At 32.6% G+C, this 8928-nt stretch overlaps 1 non-coding gene across 1 annotated transcript; it reads right to left on the reverse strand.

Moving 5' to 3' along the window:
- Positions 1–5677: 5677 nt before the first annotated feature.
- Positions 5678–5759, reverse strand: TRNAL-AAG (transfer RNA leucine (anticodon AAG)). The gene has a single exon. It is a non-coding gene; the product is annotated as a tRNA-Leu (tRNA).
- Between the last annotated feature and the right edge of the window lie 3169 nt (positions 5760–8928).

Below are 8928 nucleotides of genomic sequence, written 5' to 3' on the forward strand. Positions count from 1 at the left end.
AAAAATTTCTGACGTCCTCTAAATTCTACAAACCTTCAAAATTCTCTAAGTTTTTTAAGTTTCCAAAATTTTCAAAACTTTTCAAATTTTCAAATTTCTCCGAATTCCACAAATTCTCCAAATTTTCCAAACTCCTCAAATTTTCCAAATACTCTACATGCTGTAAATTTCAAAATTTCCCAAGTTTCCTATTCTTAAATTTGCCAAATTCTATAAACTTTCCGAATTCCCTAAATTCTTTAATTTCCCCAAATTTCTCAAAATTCCTCGTTTCCCAAATTTCTCAAATTTCCTAATTTTTCAAAATTATCAAAATCTTCCAAATTTCCCAAAATTCCCCAAGTTTCCCAAATTTCTCAAATTTCTCAAATTTCTCAAATTCCCTAAATTTCCCAAATTTCTCAAATTTTCTAAATTTTCAAAAATCTCAGTCTTCCAAATTCCCTAACTTTCTCCAAATTTCCTAAAATGCCACATGTTTCCCAAATTTTCTAAATTTTCTAAATTCTCAGTTTTCCAAATTCCCTAAATTCTTTAATTTCTCCAAACTTTCCAAATCTCCTAAACTTGTCCAAGTTTCCCAAGTTTCCCAAATTTCCCAAATTTCCCAAATTTCCTAAATTTCATAAATTTCCAAAATTTCCCAAATTTTCTAAATTTCCAGTCTTCCAAATTTCCTAAATTTTCCAAATTACCCAAATCCTTTGATTTCTCCAACCTCCCCAAATCCCCCAAATTTTCCCAAAATTCCTGAAAACCTCAAAATTCAAAAATTCGCTCTAAACATACGTGTCGAGCACGTACATAATTTGCCGAATGCATACTTTAGCAGCTACGAATCACGAGGAATGAAAATAGGAGAGCAATAAATATTTCACGCGAAGCCGCGGCAAAGCATAAATTCATGCCCGCGGATGGACAAAAGCAAGAATACGTATCGAATGTCGAATTTATATGTGTGGAGAGTCCCGAACGCGTAAAGTTAACCTCACACGATCGTACCTGAGCACGTGATAAGCATGTATTTGCACATTACTTTCGTCGGCCGCTTACCTCTTTCGATTCATCCGTTCACTTTGTCATTGTGCAGAAAATGAACAACTAAGAGCGTTCACTTCTCCGCATTCCTTTTCTTCTATGCAAATTCACCCTTCGGTTGCGTGATCTTTTTAATTCCCGAAGAAGAAAAATGCATTCTTAACTCCGCAGAATGTAAACATAATAACGAACAAACATATTTTGTTGAACTGCTTTGTCAATTCTGAGATATACGTATTTTTCATTTTTATAAATAGATACATTAATAAATTCATTTCGAGCTGTTTGTTTTCTCGTTTAATCGCTCATAAACGGATATTTTATATTATGCAAATTCATTTCGAGATTATCCGTTTCCTCGTTTAAAAAACAATTAAATCAGTCGAAGGAATTTGAACTGGTTCATTAATTCTTGTTTTAATACTGTTTTAGAATGGCGTCCATTTTGTACACCTTGACACAAAATGGAGGCGAAGTATTGTGCTGAATTTTAGGTTAAGTAGGAAAAAGCATTTATAAGTGCACGTATAAATTGTACAATTTTTACAATAATTTTTCTACAATATTGACAGTTAATATTTGTATCATTTATTAAAAATAACTTCATACAAATTTTTCTCCGAAATTGTTACATTTTTTGCTGGAACAATCAGGTCATATTACCACAGATATTAGGTCATGTAATCTAATTCATTCATGGTATTTCCTCCATAATCTTAATCACCATATTTGCCACATAATGAGACGAATTAAATAGAAAACAAGTCATATTAATGATAATTGGCGGCGTATCAATGCGTCTGCGAATAAATTTAGTGTTTTGTTCACAGAAAGTGATTAACGTTTTCGGAGGAAAAAAATGACAGATGTTGCGGTTATACTTACGATATACAAAAATAGTTAGCTGTTGTAACTGCATGACTTATCTACAAAATGAGTCATGCTTGTACAAAAAATTGCGATGATGTCACCAGAAATGTATATTATTAGTTGTGTTATGCTTATAAGGATAGGCTTAACGGTGCAACCGGAATTAATCGGAGCTGTTACATAATGCTTGATTTTGGAACATCGACACTATTAATACATTGATTTTAGGGGTGGATAGCTTATAAGATTGATGGGGATATCAAGTGCTCGTCGATGAGCATATGGGTGCAGGTGTGTATAGAGCGGAGAGTGAAACTTACGTAAATCTGAAATTTTTAGATTTGGGGATTAATAATTTGGGTGTTCGTGTATTCATAAATTTAGAAATAGGGAAATACAGAAATTTTAATTTTAGACACTTGGAAAATTGAAGTATTGGGAATTCAAGAATTTGGAAATGTAGAAATTTTCAAATTTGGAAATTCAGTAATTTAGATGTTTAATTATATCAAATTTAAAAATAAAGAAATACAGAGACTTCAATTTTAGATACTTGGAAAATAGAAGCATTGGACATTCAAGAGTTTTGAAACGTAGAAACTTTCAAATTTCGAAATTTATTAATTTGGACGTCTAGTCATATCAAATCTAAAAATAAAGAAATATAGAGATTTTAATTTCATGCACTTGGAAAATGAAAGCATTGGAAATTCAAGAATTTGGAAAAATAGAAATTTTCAAATTTATAAATTTAGTAATTCGGGTGTTCAAGTATTCACAAATTTGAAGATATAGGAATGTAAAAATTTTAATTTCATGGAGTAGAAAAATTGAAGCATTACAAATTCAAATATTTCAATTTAGTAATTTGGATGTCCGATTATATCAAATTTAAAAATATAGAAAAATAGATATTTTAATTTTACACACTTGAAAAATTGAAGCATTGCAAATTCAAATATTTGTGTATGTAGAAATTTTCAAATTTGGGAATTTTGTAATTTGGATGTCCAATTATGTCAAATTTAAAAATGTAGAAATATAGAAATTTCAATTTCATGCACTGGAAAAATTGAAGCATTGTAAATACAAATATTTAAATTTAGTAATTTGGACGTTCAATTATATCAAATTTAAAAACATAGAAATATAGAAATTTTAATTTTACACACTTGAAAAATTGAAGCATTGCAAATTCAAATATTTGTGTATGTAGAAATTTTCAAATTTGGGAATTTAGTAATTTGGACGTCCAATTATATCAAATTTAAAAATGTAGAAATATAGAAATTTCAATTTCATGTACTAGAAAAATTGAAGCATTGTAAATACAAATATTTTTACATATAGAAATTTTCAAATTTTTAGAATTGGGTGTTCGAGTATTTACACATTTAAAAATAAGATCCAACAGGCTAAGTAGAGTCAGAACTCATTTATCTTTCTAATAAATGAGGTAATTGCAAATGGTGGATGGTTGGGTCTTGGAGATAGGGTGAGTCACTGTAGTTAGCAACCTCCCGTGGTGTAATCGATATCGTTTTCTAAATATTTTTCTAGAAATGAAGTTTAGAAAACGATATCGAGCTAATAGCTATGATTTACGATTAAATTATGATTTCATTTATTTCGCACTTTCTTTTACGAAACTGTTTTGAACTGAATATGTGTGTGTTCATTAAATGCACCATTTGGAGTTCCAGGTATCGTGCATTAAACACGCATGGATTAAGTTAGTATATAACGATAAGTATGCATTATAAATTCTACATTAATTAAAATCTAGAAAATTTACAAGTCTTGTAATGATCGGTAACACTTCGAAAAAATGTCATGCTTTGATTTGAACTATATTTAGCAAATAAGTTCCTTGTTGCAAAAGAAAATATCTGTGAGAACAGTTTCTGGTAACTCAAATGAAAATATTGTGGCTTTCTTATATCATTCCCTATATGATCGACAAGATACAGTATAATGTGTAAAATGTTCTGAACGCATAATACGCATTTACGGACCTACAGAATATATTGTTGATAGTATAGAACCAGGAATAACCAAAACATAATAAATATATTGCATATTAATCAATCAAATTAACATTAATTGGGTTTTTTCAAAAATGGATCTAGTGGCGCCATCTCTCCGGCGAACAGGGTGAACTACACACTTTTGAAACAGTACTTTAAATAGTTCCATGATGCTAACCCTAGTTGGCGCCACGGGTATGGTTTTTTTTTCGATTCAATTCAATTAATATGTATTGATTTCATTATTTTAATTCACTATAATATACGTCAAATTACATTGGAATACAAGACCAACTGACTTCGGAACGATTTTGAATTTTACCAAACCATTAACAATTTTAAGCAATTCTTATGATAATTAAGGTGTGTTGATCATCAGAGTCGTCGGTTAAAAAAAGTTCTGTTATCGAAGCCGTCGATCAAGAAGAATTCTATTTATACTTGTGAACAAATAATTAATGTTTAACGCCCGCAACAAGAATCAATCAATCAATCAATCAATTAATGTTTAAAGCTATCATCGTTTGATCATATTCAATTATATTTTAAAAACAAAATCGTTCGCTATTCATTCTGTAATCAAACCTTAATCCAAAAACACGTATTTAAATCAAATTCAGAATCAAATTCAATAAATCAGTTACTTTACAAAGTCATTAATTTATTAATTGTTAAGATAGGAAGACATTTCCTATAAAGGTTATACAGTTTGCTTTTCTATATTTTAAATAGTCAATAAGTAATAACTTTTCAGAAATAACTGATTTATTGAAATTAATTTTGGATTGAATTTAAATATGTGCTTTTGAATTCAGATATGATCAAGGAATGAATAACGTACATTTTGCATTTTAAAATACAATTGAACATAAATAAAATTGAATATCAAGTACAAATAAAATTCTTCTTTATCAACGGCTTGAAAATAGAACTCCTTTTGACCGACGACGACTCCGATGATCACCACAAGGTTTTTTATGTACTGCCATCTAGCGGTAGAAGATGAGAACTAATTAAAGTAGAGTTTCAAAAGTGTGTAGTTCACCCTGTTCGCCGGAGAGATGGCGCCCCTTGTTCCATTTTCTTGAGTACTCAATTAATATTTATTTTATTGGTTTAATTTCTTATAATATGCATCAAATTATATCGGAGTGCAAAACTAACTAACTTCGGAATGTTTTGACTTTACCTAATCATTATTAATTTGCAAATAAGATCTTTTTAAACACAAGAAACATATGTGAAACTAGGTCCATGTGCAATAGTTTTCATTTTTGTTTCTAACAATATTTACGAATTATAATGACATTATTTCAGTTTCTTTAAGATTATACAACAATTCATCAAACAGAGAAAAGTGCATTAGTCCATAGTTTTGAAGAAAAACGTAATTTTCTTCTGTGTTAGTATCACTGTTCACCGCCAGATGATGCCAAGCATTCTTTTACAAAAATCGCGCTCGCCTAAATTTAAATTTAAAAACAATATCTAATAATGAAGATTTCAAAACACTTCCGACATTATATATTAATTATTTTGTAATAAAATACTGCTCTTTATATCTTTTTAAATGACTAAATCAAACACATGGTAAAAACTCTCTCAAGCTTTGTATTACATTATAGACACTATCTTGCAAATAAAGTATGTTACAAGTATTTTATATTCTGTTATTAATCACGGTTAATAATTCATTACAAAGTAGTGATTTACAATATAAAAATTTTAACAAAAAATTGACTTGGCAGCGGTGGGATTCGAACCCACGCCTCCGAAGAGACTGGTGCCTTAAACCAGCGCCTTAGACCGCTCGGCCACGCTACCAGATGAAAGCACATTTCTTATCAATTTATTTCTGTAGTGACTATATAACTCCAATTCAAAATTGATAAACACATTTCTTTTTACAATAGAGATACATTGTTTTTCCACATATTCAAGCACATAGCTAGGTATTATACACTTAAATAACCTATTTACTATGTATTTGTGTAGTCTATAAAACTACAATTTATTTGTTAAGAATAAATCTTACTATGTGTAATTCATTATGCTTTTGTATAAAAACAGTACAGCAAACTTTTCTTAGAAAAAGAAGCTATTCAGTTATTTCTGTTTAATGTTATGTTAAAGGAAACTACCTTAGATTCTTCTCAATTTCAACTATTTTATTTAAGCTACATATCTTAGCTATTTCATTCTTTATTTTTAACTATCACTCATTCTTTTGTATGACTTAAAATTTCCATTAGATGTGATCTGATTTAATTTGCGATGTAATTATTCATTTTATTTACAATTTAACGTGTGTACAATTTATACGTGTACAGAAGAAGCAATGTTTATTTAGTAAGCAACACCCTCTTATTAAAAGCAAGCTATTTTTATGTCAACCTAAAAATGTGATTACAAATTGAAAAGTGCCTCCGGTCACCAGTTACACTTCCCGACACCGAGCTTTCCTTCGGCAGCGTGCTTTCTGGCATCTGTGGCATAGCAATCCAAGATTAGGATCCCACCGGGAGGGAAATTCGTAGTTTGTTGGCCACATGTCGTGGGCGTTGGTGCCCGTAGATTAAACAAAGGCAGTCTCCGGGCGGAGCTTTCGATCCGTACAGTTGGCGCATGCGCGGCAACGCGATCTTTCAACCTCCCCCTACAGTAGATGTACAGTGTGCCAGCATGTGGTGTACATGGAAGCGAGAGGAACGCATCCCTATTTTTTCTCGTGCTTCGCGACGGCCATTTTGAACGTCGACCTAATATATTCGCCTCTCATTTTCTCCCTTCGCATCTGTAACTTTATATCAGCACGATGAAGTTCAATTGTCACACTGGTGGTCCTTTGTTCTCGACGGGCGCGAACTATAATCGAGTCAGTTAGCGCCTGTACGCTGCGAATACTAACGATTCCAGAGCGGATTAGTCATCGATCGGTAACAATCACCGATCCCCGACCATGTCGATAACAGGTGGATGATGGAAATCGAAAGTTAATCCAATCGGATCTCGTGCAGAGCGTCAACGCTGTTTTGACAAATTGCACGGGAGCTTTCTTAAGGCTTCGTTGTCGTTTATTCTTGTAGTTTGTATCTGGGTTGCGTATACAACTTTCTTTGAGAGTATTGCAGTAGTCTCAGAACCGTATTAAGACTTTAAGCATTTTAGGGATTTTAGGAATTTTATGATTTTTGGTGTTGTTGGAGGGATATCTTGGTTAAAGGCGGAAATGAAGAGTTCAGTACAATTTTTATAGTAAATTTTTCAGTGAAATATATTGAATTTCATTCTAAATAAAATTTAATGCTTGATATTATAGTTTGAAAGTAAAATGACAAAACTTTAGAATCGCTAGAGTACGGCATTTAAAAATTTAGAAATTCCTAAGAATTTTAAATTCCATTATTCGTAGTTTTACAACTCTACAATTTTAGGCCCCAAATTGTGGAAGTCTCACATTCTTAAATTTTCAAGACGCTAACTTCTCAGAGTTTCAAGCTTCTCAAAGTTCGAAATTTCCAAATTTCCAGATTATCAAATTCCCAAAATTTCTGAAGCCTCAAATCCTATAATCCTAAAATTCGCAAGTCTTCAAATTCGTAGATTACTGAAGCCTCACATGCTTCAATTTCCTAAATTCCCAGATCTCTAAATTTTCAAACCTCTAAGTTTCCAAATTCCTAAATTTCCAAATTCCAAATTTCCCAAATCTGTAAATTCTCACATTTCTAAGTTTGCAAATCACTATGTTTCCAAATTCCTAAATTTGCAAATTATTACATTTCTGAATTCCTAAATACCCAAATCCCTAGATTTACAAATTCCATAATTCTCAAATTCCTAATTTCTAAAATCCCTAGATTCCCAAATAACAAGATTCCCAAATTCCTGGATTTCCAAATCCCTAAATTGCCAAACTTCTCAATTCTCAAATCTCTAAATTTCCAAATCCTTAATTTCCCAAATCCCTAGATTCCGAAATCCATAAATTACCAAACCTCTAAATTCCCAACTCTCTAAATTTCTAAATCCCTAAATTCCCAAATTCCTAAATTTCCAAATCCTTAAATTCCCAAATTTCTAATTTCTCAAATCCCTAAATTCCCAACTCCTTAGATTCTCAAATCCCTAGATTCCCAAATCCCTTGATTCCCAAATCCCTAGGTTCCCAAATCCCTAAATTGCCAAACCTCTAAATTTCCAAATCCCTAAATTCCCAAATTCCTAATTTCTCAAATCCCTAGATTCCCAACTCCTTAGATTCCCGAATCCCTAGATTCCCAAATCCCTTGATTCCCAAATCCCTAGATTCCCAAATTCCTAAATTCCCAAACCTCTAAATTACCAAATCGCAAAATTCCCATATCCCCAAATCCCTTAATCACCAAATTTGCTAATCTCCAAATCCCCAAATCCCTAAATTCTCCAATCCATAAAATCCCCTAATTCCCCACCTTCAAAACCCCCAAAACACCACTCTTCAAAATCCCAAGATTCCACAACCCCCCACAAAACCTCCCAACCATAATTTCTCCATTACACCCTCACATCAAAAACTCCTGGTACATCCCAGCGACTTTAGCACAGTCCCAATTTCATAATACCAGCGATACATCCGCAGCAAACATACGTTATCTCGAACACCGTTTAATTAAACATTCGACGGTATTTATAGCGAGGATAAGAGAATTGATTAATTGAGATGGGGACCATAATGGAAAGTCTAAGTGTGACAGTCAGCGAACACACTCGCGAGCGCGCGCGCGCAGCAACGCGACCGCGTACGGTTGAACAAGGCGTAGGAGCATCCTCGCGGTGAATTAATCATTTCAACAGCTGCTGTCGCATTAGCGACAGCGGATAAGACAAATGAACGTCGTAGAGCTTGTTAAGACGTAATCCGAGAGATGTGTCTGCGTCGCCTCCCGCTTCCAGCTTCGCCTTCGTCATCCTTCGCTGCCACCGTCACATCCGTCGTCTCATCCGGGATTAG

Source organism: Megachile rotundata, chromosome 12 (assembly GCF_050947335.1).
Source record: "Megachile rotundata isolate GNS110a chromosome 12, iyMegRotu1, whole genome shotgun sequence".
Lineage (NCBI taxonomy): Eukaryota > Metazoa > Arthropoda > Insecta > Hymenoptera > Megachilidae > Megachile > Megachile rotundata.